This window comes from Saccopteryx bilineata, chromosome 3 (genome assembly GCF_036850765.1).
Source record: "Saccopteryx bilineata isolate mSacBil1 chromosome 3, mSacBil1_pri_phased_curated, whole genome shotgun sequence".
Lineage (NCBI taxonomy): Eukaryota > Metazoa > Chordata > Mammalia > Chiroptera > Emballonuridae > Saccopteryx > Saccopteryx bilineata.
In genome coordinates, this window is record NC_089492.1 from 204,701,543 (window position 1) to 204,715,089 (window position 13,547).

Below are 13,547 nucleotides of genomic sequence, written 5' to 3' on the forward strand. Positions count from 1 at the left end.
TTGATTCCTGGTCAGGGTACACAGGAAAGCAATCATCTGCTTCTTCACCCCTCCCCTTCCTCTCTCTCTCTCTCTCTCTCTCTCTCTCTCTCTTTCCCCCTCTCTCTCTCCCTTTCCTGCAGCCATAGCTTAAATGGTTCGAGCAAGTTGGTCCCAGGTACCAAGCAACAGTGCAGCGGCTCCAGATGGGCAGAGCATCACCCGGTAGGAGCCGTGCAGGGTGGATCTTGGTCACGGCACATACAGGAGCCTATCAGTCTGCCTTTCCACCTCTCACTTAATAAAATAATAAATAAATAAATTTTTAAAATAAATAAATAAATGAATAGATTGGTGGCCTCCAAGGCTAAGGGGAGAAGAAGGGATGAATAGATGGAGTACAGAGGATTTTAGGGCAGTAAAAATACTGTCTATGATACTACAATGATAGATATATGTCATTATAGATAAGTACATGTCATTATACATTTTTCAAAACCCATACAATGTTTAAAACCAAGAGTGAATTCTAAAGTAAGCTATGGATTTGTGTGTGTGAGGGGGAGATAATATGTCAATGTAAGTTCATTGATTATAACAAATGTACCACTCTGTGAGGGAAGTTGTTAATAGGAAAGGCTATGCACATGTAGGGAAAGGCAGTGGAAACTCCTATACCTTCCACTCCAATTTTTCTGTGAACCTGAAACTGCTCTAAAAAATAGTTTATTTTTTTTAAATGGGTGAAAGAGTTGAATAGATATTTTTTCCAAAGATAAACAAATGACCATCTAGTTCATGAAAAAGGTGCTCAAAGAGATATTTGTAAACTCATATTCACAGCAATATATTGATATATATGGCCAAAGGATGGAAGCAACCCAAGGGTCCATGAGCAGAGGAATGGGTAAACAAAATGTAGTATATATATGGAATATTATTCATCTTAAAAAGAAAGGATTATCTGACACATGTTGCAACATAATACCTTGAGGGTATTATATTAAGTGAAATAAGACAGTTACAAAAAGAAAAATTATATATATATATATAATTCCATTTATATGAGTTATCTACAGTAGTCAAATTCATAGAAAGTAGAAGGGAGGTTGCAAGGGCTTTTGGATATGAAGAATGAGGAGTTGTTGTTTAATGAATATAGAATTTTTTTTTTTTACAGGAACAGAGAGAGAGAGTCAGAGAGAGGGATAGATAGGGACAGACAGACAGGAACGGAGAGAGATGAGAAGCATCAATCATCAAGTTTTCATTGCGACACCTTAGTTGTTCATTGATTGCTTTCTCATATGTGCCTTGACCACAGGCCTTCAGCAGACCGAGTAACCCCTTGCTTGAGCCAGCGAACTTGGGTCCAAGCTGGTGAACTTTTTTTTGCTCAAGCCAGATGAGCCTGCACTTAAGCTGGTGACCTCGGGGTCCCGAACCTGGGTCCTCTTCATCCCCGTCTGACACTCTATCCACTGTACCACTGCCTGGTCAGGCAAGTATAGAGTTTTGTAAGATGAAAGAGGTCTTGAGTTCTGGAGATTGGTTGCACAACAATGTGAATGTGCCGAATACTTCCGAAGTGTATGCTTAAAAATAGTTAAGATGGTAGAAAATAGTAAGGCAATATATCCCCATAGTTTAAAAAGTTGGCCTTTGGAGTCACTTAGACCCATTTAGTAGATGTGTAACTTGGATAAATCACTAATTTCTTTACATCTGAGTTTTCATGCACAAAATGTAGATAATATCTTCTCTTATGTTTTTGTGCAAAATGAATACGGCAATATATTTTAAACTCTTAGTACAAAAGTTGCACATGATAAACATTCAGTACATGATGGTGATGGCAGTGGTGGTGGTGGTAGTGATGATGACAGAGCTCTTACTCTATGATAAGGAGGAAGAATTTAAAGGGAACATAGACCTTTCCTTTCAGGAGTGTGAAATTACATTATAATTTAAAGGTCAACAAATTATCACCCTTTCACTATATTTTTAAAGAGCTTTTAGGCATAATGCATTCTCTAAACTTCAAATTTAGAATCAAGGTAAAAAAAAACACAGTTCCCTTAAGTCAAGGAAAATGATCTTCACAGAACACATAAATTCTAACCCCAAGATTGATGGAAAATGGTTTATCTTAACTTTCTTTAAAGTTGTTGCAAAAAGCTCCTGAACTCTGACAACAGCCAGTTGGCAGCTATCATACATGATAGGCTGCTTTTCTTAGCAAGTTTTACTGATATTTTTATCTCCACACCCAGACCTATCCCAAGTGCCAGACCAACTTTGAGACAAGAACTGCCTTAACAGTTCTCAAATTTTTCTCCCCATTAGTCTGACACCATCCTGACTTCTTCTGAGTCCCCCACACTGTGATGGCCAGTGGGCTTGACTTATTCCCTCCAGACCTTCCCTTTGTGGGCCAGTCTGTCTGTAAATCTCAACCCAGTAGTTGGGATCTGCTGCCGTATTAGCTTTCTACTGCTGCTGTAGCAAGTTACCATAAACTCACAGGCTTAAAGTGGAACTAATTTATTCTCTTACAGTTCTGGAGGTCAGCAGTCCAAAATAAGTTTCATCGGTCTTAAATCAAGGTGTCAGCAGGGTTGTTTGCTTCTGCACCGTGGAGAGCAAGCAGAAATTAGAAGAGGCAAGGAATGAGTTCTCCCTTAGAATTTCTCAAGGGAGAGAGTGTGGCCCTGCTGATACCTTGATTCTAGCCCAGTGATATTAATTTTGGAGTTCTGATTTCCAGAACTATGAGCAAATAAATGTCTGATACTGTAAGCCACAAAATCTGCAATTATTTGTTACAGTAGCCATAGAAAATGAATACAATTTCCAGGCGGAGGGAATTCAGATGTGTAGTTTTGATGTGTGGGCCTTGCTGCTTTCCACAGTGGTCTCCAAGGCAGCATATTGACATCACCGGAGAGCATGTGAGAAATGTGGTAGCTCGGGCTCCATTTCCAGACCTCCTGAACAGGAATCCCAGATGCACATTAATGATTGTGAGGCATGTCCTGGAGAATGACAGAGCAGCCAGACAGGAGAATCCTGGATATCTGGAAGCCCCCAGTGTCTCAGCTCAGACCCTCATGTATGAGAAATCAATGCTCTATTTTGTTTAGGTCATTCTTAATTTAGAATGCTAAGATGGCTGAACCAATATCCTAATATATTATCTGTATGCTAGGCAATGCACAAGTGGCTTGAATAGAGTCCTTAACTTTGACCATGTAACAAATAAGGCATACACATCTTTTATTTCACATGCACATTAAAAATCATATTACTCACCACAAAATGTTGCTGCTGTTTAGCCATAACTATGAGTTGGCTGCTCAGAAGAGCTATACTAATTCTTCCCTTGGAGCATTATGGTTAATCATTTCCAGGCTTTATTGCTTACTGTGGGTTAGCCACAGAAACCACACCTTTAGTCACATACCACTGTAGGCTTTCATTCTTCATACATTAAAACAGGCCCACTAGACTTGGCAGCAACATTTACAAATATTTTATGCATTTGGGCTGGATTAATTAAGGGGAAAAGGCTGTCTCTGCAATGCTACCTTTGCCATAAACCCGGTGTCCTTATATGTGTGCGTTTGTGTGTGTGTGTGTGTGAACTTTTATTCCATTGGTTTACTTTGCATCAATAGCACACTGCCTCTATACTGTAATTTTATTAAGTCTTGATATCCTGCAGTTTTCCTCCTGCAGTTTTGTTCTTCTTTTCTAAAATTATCTTGGCCAGTAATTAGCAAACTACATCTAGTGGGATCAACAACTGATTTTGTAAGGAAAGCTTTATTGGAGAGAAGTCATTCCCTCTCATTTTCATATTGTTTGTGACTACTCTCTGGCTAGGATGGCAGGGTTGGTTAGTTGCAAAGGAGAGTCTGGCCCACAGAGCCAAAGACTATCTGACTCTACAAAAAAATGGTTTGCTGACCTCTGGTCTTGATGATTCTTGATTCATTGCATTTCCATATACGTTTTAGAAAAAGAACTGAAGAGATTGCGTGGCAATACAATGAATTTTTAAGTTACTTGAGGGGACTTTTGACATGTTTCTTTATTGACTATTCAAGTCCATTAATGTGGTAAATAGCACCCTTTTAAAAAAAGATCTTGGATTCCCTCAGCAAGGTGTTGTATTTTTTTTCTTTGTAGACAGCCTACATTATCTCTTGTTAGATATTTTTCTTGGTATTTTACTTGTAATAATGCTGTAAATGTATTTTAAAATTTTTATTTTTTAATATATTGTTGCTGTGTGTAAAAATACAGTTGTTTTTTTGTATGTAAAATGCTCAATGTCTGTTGAGCATTTTTATCAAAACAAATGTTGGCTTTACCAGGTGCTTTTTCTGCATTTGTTTAGATAATTATATGCTTTTTCGTCTTCATTCAGTTAATGTAGTGCATGTATTAGTGTAATTTTTTAATATTAATTCAATCTTTTGGTCTTAGAATAAATCCCATTTGGTCATGATGTATCATTGTTTTCTATACAGCTGGGTTTTATTTGCTAATATTTAGTTTGAAACTTTTGCTTCTATGTTCATGATTGCTTACTCATATATGCCTTGACTGCGGGCCTTCAGCAGACCGAGTAACCCCTTGCTTGAGCCACCGACCTTGGGTCCAAGCTGGTGAGCTTTCTGCTCAAGCCAGATGAGCCCGCACTCAAGCTGGTGACCTTGGGGTCTCGAACCTGGGTCCTCCGCATCCCAGTTCGACACTCTATCCACTGTGCCACTGCCTGATCAGTTATTTGTTATCTTATGTTACTGATTGCTGGTTAATTCTACTGTGTTAAGAGAATATACTCTGATTATTAACCATATGAAGTTCATAAATCTTGCTTTTTGGTAAATGTCACACGTCCACTTGAAAAGAATAAACATTCATCAGTTTGGAGTACAATTTATATATGTGTCAAAGAAAAGTTGTTGAATTCAAACTTTTTAAGTTTTTACAGATGATTTTTCTACTTGTTCTAACAGATGTTGAAATAAGTGTGTTAAACTTTCCCCCTATGAATGTAGATATATCTATTACTCCCTTTAGTTCAATAAATTTTGCCTTATTTATTTTGATGTTGTATTAACCTATAACACATATATTTTTGGTAGATAAACCCAATATCACACCTATAAAATGTCCCACTTTATCTTTAGTAATGATTCTTGCTTTAGCATACACACTTTAATATTAGTGTTACTACAGCACTATTTTATAGTGTGTGCATGATATAGCTTTATCCTACTACTTTCAACTTTTCTTTGTTCTTAGATTTAACATGTTCCTTGTAAATTACATATAGTTTTCTTTTTGCCTATACAATCTTGACTGTTTATTTTATCCTTTTACATTTACTTTAATTACTTAGACATTTTTAATTTCTTTATTGTTTCTTCTTTTCCAAGTGAGAGGAGGAGAGATAGATAGACTCCCACATGCGCCCTGATTGGGATCCATCCAGTGATCCCATTTGGAGCTAATGCTTTGACCACCTAGGGCCATGCTTGCAACCAAGCTATTTTTAGCACTTGAGACAGAGGCTTCATGGAGCCATCCTCAGTGCCTGGGGCCAATGCGCTTGAATCAATCAAGCCATGGCTGTGGGAGGAGAAGAGAGAGAAAGAGGAGGAGGAAAGGTGAAGAAGCAGATGGTTGCTTCTCCCATGTGCCCTGACTGGGAATTGAACCCAGGACATCTACAGGCCAGGCTGATGTTCTACCACTGAGCCAGCCAACCAGGGATACATTTATTTTTAAGTCTATCATCTTATTCTTTGTACTGTATTTGATCTACCCTGTTTTATGCTCCTTATTTATCTTTTCTTCCTTTCTTTTGGATTAAAGAAACTTTTATTATTTATATACACTCCTGTGTTAACTTGTTAACTATATATATTCCTTTATTGGTTATCCCAGATTTTACAACAGACATTTTTCACATAACTTTATATCCTCCTGCCTCTTTAAAAAATTTCCATGTATTTCAATGTTTAAATAACATAGTTTGGCTCAGGCTGGGTGGTTTATTTGATTAAAATGTCCTCCTGATGCACAAAGGTTGCAGGTTCAATTTTCCAGTCAGGGCACATATAAGAATTAACCAATGAATGAGTAAATAAGTGGAACAACAAATTGATCTTTCTCTCTCTTTCTCCCCCCTTCTCTCTGTAAAAATCAATCAATAAAAATTAAAATAATAAACATAGTTTAAACCTCATAAGACATTATTTAATACTTTTATACAACAAATATTTATTTAACTTCTTCATTACTTATACTTTTTATTCCAGTCTTCATTTTGTACCTTCTGTATAGTGTTATATATTTCTTTCTACTAAAAGCATTCTAGTAGCATTTCTTTTCTTGCAGATATCCTGATAGCTAGTTATCTACTTTTGTTGTCTGGCCATATGTTTATTTTGCCTTCATTTTTGAACTACATTTTTGCTAGGTACAGAATTTTAAGAAGACAGTTATCTTCTTTGAAAACATTGAAGATGTTCTATTTTCTTCTGGCTTCCACATTCTTGCTAATACATCATTTGTGAGGCTTACTGTGTGTGGGCAGAGGTATTATTGGTTTTGTTGTTAGAAGTTTTACTATACTGTGTCTAGGTATGTTTTATTTATGTATTATGTTTGGGGTTTATAGAGCTTTTTGAATCTGTGGCTTAATATCTTTATTAAATTTATAAAATTTGCTCTGTGCGGGTGATGTCACGGAAATGGCGCCGTGAGCAGCGCGTCCGACAGATCTCCCCAAAATCTCAACAAATTTATCAACTAGAAACAGAGAAATTTATCCTCGGAGCATTCCGGAGTTCCACACACACACTGAAAGCAAAAGGACTGTTGCTGAGGAGAGAGTACACCTGTGGTGAGTCAACCCACACGTGCAGCTGCCCACCCACACTCGGGGACGGCAGCCTGGGCGCTGGCGGCCGCCCCAGCATACCCTGAGAAACAGCGCGCGCGCCCCGTGCCGCAGTCCCTGTCCACTGGCGTGCTGAGAAATCACGCTCGCGCCCTGTGCCACGGTCCCCGGACACCGGCGTGCGGAGAAACCCCATGCGCCCCCCCCCCCACCTGCTGCGGTCCCGTCCACTGGCGTGCTGAGAAACTGCGTGCACGCACCGTGCCGCGGTCCCCGGCCACGCGCCCCCCCCCCCCAGCCGCGGTCCGGGAGGGGCGCCAAGGCTGTCTTTCCTAGTCAGGAGATTCTCTCCGTGGGCGGGGCACCTCACCCAGCCATTCAAGCTAACAATCAAGCGCTGGGGGGAGGGGCATGCAGACAGCCTGAAATACTTTCTGGAGCACAGCTGCGGATCCAATCACTGAAATTAGCTTAACCCACGAAATCTACACACCCACGGGGCTCTAATTGATAAGATCTCTCCCAGTTCAGCGATCCAAGACAAGAGGCGTGATATTTTTCGGTGCCTTTCGCTAAAGGGGCGGGGGCAACTTCTGATTGACAGAGCCTCCATATTCAGGGATATACCTAACAAGAGGGACTTGGCAGATATTAAGATCCATAAAGCAAACAGCGACTAGTGCTTCTTCTTCCCAGCCAAAACAGGCTACCAAGTGTGGAAAACCTGGGTTGAGTGGTCCAACTGAATGATAGGCGCTGAACAGTCACCTTGACAACAATTGACTCCCAGCCCCACCTGATTACGCTGGAGGCTCTGACTGCCAGGGCCTTACCCAGAGCCTTGCGCGGAGTGAGGTTAGAGTGGGGATTTCCCAGCTCTTTGAGCCTCTTACTCCCCAGACAGAAGCAGTGGCAGCCTCATAGCTGGATCACCAGGCTGCTAATTCAGGAAGGGGAGACTAGGAAAGAGACTCCAGGAAAGCAAACTCTCTCATTGTTGGACTTTGCAAACGCCAACAAGCCTTGACTACCAGCGAGACTAAAGCCAATTATATGACATTGCCATAGAATACCATCAACTGCAAATTCCTACCTAAGAGTGACACAGGGGCAGAACCTGGGGTACAGAGTCACTGACCAGGAAGAGGGGGAGAAAAAAAAAAGGAAGAAGTTAACCTCTCAAAATCAAGAAAAATCCACAGAATTTATAACTTGTTCCACTAATTCTTTGTTGTTGTTGTTTCTTTCTTCTATCTTATTGCCTTTATTATTATTTCTATTTCTTCCACCTCGGTCCTTTTACTCTCTGCCCATCTTATGCTACCCTTTTCTTGAACTACACTACCCATGAGTGTTACATTTTATTTCTTTTCTTCATCCTAACTCTCCTTTAGGGTTACACTCCAAAACCCTTAACTCTCACTCTCTCCCCTTTTGTTTTTTTTTTTTTCCTTTCCTTTTTTTCTTCCTTCGTTTCTCTCTTACTCTTATTTTTTCCTTTCTATTCATTTCTTCTTTTCTCCTTTTACTTTTCCTCCCATTTAAGCCTCAATCACGAACAAATTATTTAATTTGGGACTCAAGTTTTTGTGGGGTTTTTTTGTTGTTGTTCTTTTTTCTTCTTCTTCTGCTTTTGTTCTTGGTTTTCCTCTATTTGTTTGTTTTTGTGGCATTTTGGGCACTTTTTACATTGCTTTTTAACTCACTAGCATTCCTCCCAACCCAAAGTCTCCATTGTATTTAGTCTTCGCTCCACTTAATACAACAGATTTTTACTTATTATTTATATTTTTTTCTTTTTTAATTATTGTTTTTTTTCTCCTTTTTTCTGTTTCCCTCTCATCCCTCTCATTATATCTCTTAGTCGACCATCACAAGCAAATCATTTTATGCTTGTCTAAGATTTTCTCCCCCCCCTTTTTTTTGTATTTAGTAGGTCCCTACTCCCTTTTTTGCCCCTTGAACTCTTCACCCCAAATTAGGCCCTCCATTATAGGCAGTTTTTGTTCCATTTAGCATAATATAATTCACAGGTCACCACGATATTTTCCTAAGGAGGTGAGAGGAGGGGAAGAGAAGAAAGAAAAAAGGGGGAAATAATAAATTATTACTTTTTTTTGTGGAGTGTTTTCCTTTTTTCTTTTTTTTTCCTTTTTATTTTTTATTAATTCCAATTAACACTATCATCAAGACCACCTTCAGATGCCAATAAGAAAAAGGAAATCGAACATTATGGATACAAAAGAAAGAGAGGTAACACAAATAGATGTGGAAAAATCTATGGAGAAAAGATTTAACATATTGGAAGCCTTGGAGCCAAATGACAGAGAATTTAAAATAGAAATCTTAAAAATACTCAGAGTTATACAAGAAAACACAGAAAGGCAATTTAGGGAAATCAGAAAACAACTCAACGATCACAAAGAATATATTACCAAGGAAATTGAAACTATAAAAACAAATCAAACAGAAATGAAAAACTCAATTCAAGAGCTGAAAAATGAGGTAACAAGCTTAGCTAATAGAACAGCCCAGATAGAAGACAGGATCAGTGAAATAGAAGACAAGCAACTTGAGGCACAACAGAGAGAAGAAGAAAGAGACTCAAAAATAATAAAAAACGAGAAAGCCCTACAGGAATTGTCTGACTCCATCAGAAAGAATAACATAAGAATAATAGGTATATCAGAGGGAGAAGAGAAAGAAAATGGAATGGAGAATATACTCAAACAAATAATAGATGAGAACTTCCCAAGCCTGTGGAAAGAATTAAAGCCTCAAATTCAAGAAGCAAACAGAACACCAAGTTTTCTTAACCACAACAAACCCACTCCAAGGCACATCATAATGAAGATAACACAAACCAATGACAAAGAAAAAATTCTCAAGGCAGCCAGGGAAAAGAAGAATACAACATATAAAGGAAGGCCTATTAGATTATCATCAGATTTCTCAGCAGAAACTCTACAAGCTAGAAGAGAGTGGACCCCAATATTTAAAGCCCTGAAAGAGAGGAAGTTTCAGCCAAGAATACTATACCCATCAAAGCTATCCTTCAAGTACGAAGGAGATATAAAAACATTCACAAATACAGAAAAGATGAGAGAATTTATCAGCAGAAAGCCCTCACTCCAGGAAATACTAAAGGGGGTTTTCCAACCAGATTCAAAGAACAAAAGAAAACAACACCACAAGTAACAGCTCCACCAAGAACACAATAAAACCAAACTTAAACTGTGACAACAACAAAAAGAAAGGGGGGAGAGGATGGAGATTAACAGTAGCAAAGGACGATGAAGTGCAGAAATACTCATAAGATAGGGTACAACAATGAATATGGTAGGTACTCTTTTCATTACTTAATGGTAACCACCCTTGAAAAAACCACCACAAAAACACTTGACTTAAAAAAGGTAGCAACAGAGGAAAGAAGTATGGAACACAAACAAACAAAAACAAATGATAGAAAAACAAAAGAGAAGAATCAAACAAGATACAAAACTAACAGAAAGCAATTTATAAAATGGCAGTAGGGAACCCACAAGTGTCAATAATTACACTAAATGTAAATGGATTAAACTTACCAATAAAAAGACACAGAGTAGCAGAATGGATTAAAAAAGAAAATCCAACTATATGCTGCCTACAAGAAACACATCTAAGCAACAAGGATAAAAACAAATTCAAAGTGAAAGGCTGGAAAACAATACTCCAAGCAAACAACACCCCAAAAAAAGCAGGTGTAGCAATACTCATATCTAATAATGCTGACTACAAGACAGAAAAAGTACTCAGAGACAAAAATGGCCATTTCAAAATGGCTAAGGGGACACTGAATCAAGAAGACATAACAATCCTTAATATATATGCACCAAACCAAGGAGCACCAAAATATATAAGACAGCTATTTATTGACTTTAAAACAAAAACTAACAAAAATACAATCATACTTGGAGACCTCAATACACCGCTGACGGCTCTAGATCGGTTATCCAAACAGAGAATCAATAAAGATATAGTGGCCTTAAACAAAATACTAGAACACCTGGATATGATAGACATCTACAGGACACTTCATCCCAAAGCGACAGAGTATACATTTTTCTCTAGTGTACATGGAACATTCTCAAGAATTGACCATATGTTGGGCCACAAAGACAATATCAGCAAATTTAAAAAAATTGAAATTGTGCCAAGCATATTCTCTGATCATAAAGCCTTGAAACTAGAATTCAACTGTAAAAAAAAGGGGGAAACCCCACAAAATTGTGGAAACTAAACAACATACTTCTAAAAAATGAATGGGTCAAAGAAGAAATAAGCGCAGAGATCAAAAGATATATACAGACAAATGAAAATACGACATATCAGAATCTCTGGGATGCAGCAAAAGCAGTAATAAGAGGAAAGTTCATATCACTTCAGGCCTATATGAACAAGCAAGAGAGAGCCGAAGTAAACCACTTAACTTCACACCTTAAGGAACTAGAAAAAGAAGAACAAAGACAACCCAAAACCAGCCGAAGAAAGGAGATAATAAAAATCAGAGCAGAAATAAATGAAATAGAGAACAGAAAAACTATAGAAAAAATCAATAAAACAAGGAGCTGGTTCTTTGAAAAGATCAACAAAATCGACAAACCCTTGGCAAGACTCACCAAGGAAAAAAGACACAGGACTCAAATAAATAAAATCCAAAATGAAAGAGGAGAGATCACCACAGACATCATAGATATACAAAGAATTATTGTAGAATACTATGAAAAACTATATGCCACCAAATACAATAATCTAGAAGAAATGGATAAATTCCTAGAACAATACAACCTTCCTAGACTGAGTCATGAAGAAGCAGAAAGCCTAAACAGACCAATAAGCAGGGAGGAAATAGAAAAAACCATTAAAAATGTCCCCAAAAATAAAAGTCCAGGCCCAGACGGTTATACTAGTGAATTCTATCAAACATTCAAAGAAGACTTGGTTCCTATTCTACTCAAAGTCTTCCAAAAAATTGAAGAAGAAGCAATACTTCCAAACACATTTTATGAGGCAAACATAACCCTCATACCAAAACCTGGCAAGGATGGCACAAAGAAAGAAAACTACAGACCAATATCTCTAATGAATACAGATGCTAAAATACTAAACAAAATACTGGCAAATTGAATACAACAACATATTAAAAAAATAATACATCATGATCAAGTGGGATTCATCCCAGAATCTCAAGGATGGTTCAACATACGAAAAACAGTTAACGTAATACACCATATCAACAAAACAAAGAACAAAAATCACATGATCTTATCAATAGACGCAGAAAAGGCTTTCGATAAAATACAACACAATTTTATGTTTAAGACTCTCAACAAAATGGGTATAGAAGGAAAATATCTCAACATAATAAAGGCCATATATGATAAACCATCAGCCAACATCATATTAAATGGCATAAAACTGAGGACTTTCCACCTTAAATCAGGAACACAACAGGGGTGTCCACTCTCTCCACTCTTATTTAACGTGGTGCTAGAAGTTCTGGCCAGAGCAATCAGACAAGACAAAGAAATAAAAGGCATCCATATCAGAAAAGAAGAAGTAAAGGTATCACTTTTTGCTGATGATATGATCCTATACATCAAAAACCCAAAGGACTCCACAAAAAGATTACTAGAAACAATAAGCCAATACAGTAAGGTCGCAGGATACAAAATTAACATACAGAAGTCCATAGCCTTTCTATATGCCAACAATGAAATATTAGAAAATGAACTCAAAAAAATAATCCCCTTCATGATTGCAACAAAAAAAATAAAATACCTAGGAATAAACATAACAAAGAATGTAAAGGACCTATATAAAGAAAACTACAAGGCATTGCTAAGAGAAATAGAAAAAGACACAATGAGATGGAAAAATATTCCTTGTTCTTGGATAGGAAGAATAAATATAATTAAAATGGCCATATTACCCAAAGTAATATATAAATTTAATGCAATTCCCATCAAAATTTCTATGAGATTTTTTAAAGAAATGGGACAAAAAATCATCAGGTTTATATGGAAGTATAAAAAACCCCGAATAGCCAAAGCAATCCTAAGGAAAAAGAATGAAGCTGGGGGCATTACAATATCTGACTTTAAACTATATTATAGGGCCACAATAATCAAAACTGCATGGTATTGGCAGAAAAATAGACATTCAGACCAATGGAACAGAATAGAAAGCCCAGAAATAAAACCACATATATATGGTCAAATAATCTTTGATAAAGGGGCCAACAACACAAAATGGAGAAAAGAAAGCCTCTTCAACAAATGGTGTTGGGAAAACTGGAAAGCCACATGCAAAAGAATGAAACTCGACTACAGCCTGTCCCCGTGTACTAAAATTAATTCAAAATGGATCAAAGACCTAAATATAAGATCTGAAACAATAAAGTACATAGAAGAAGACATAGGTACTAAACTCATGGATCTGGGTTTTAAAGAACATTTTATGAACTTGACTCCAATGGCAAGAGAAGTGAAGGCAAAGATAAATGAATGGGACTACATCAGAATTAAAAGTTTTTGCTCAGCAAGAGAAACTGATATCAAAATAAACAGACAGCCAACTAAATGGGAACTGATATTTTCAAACGACAGCT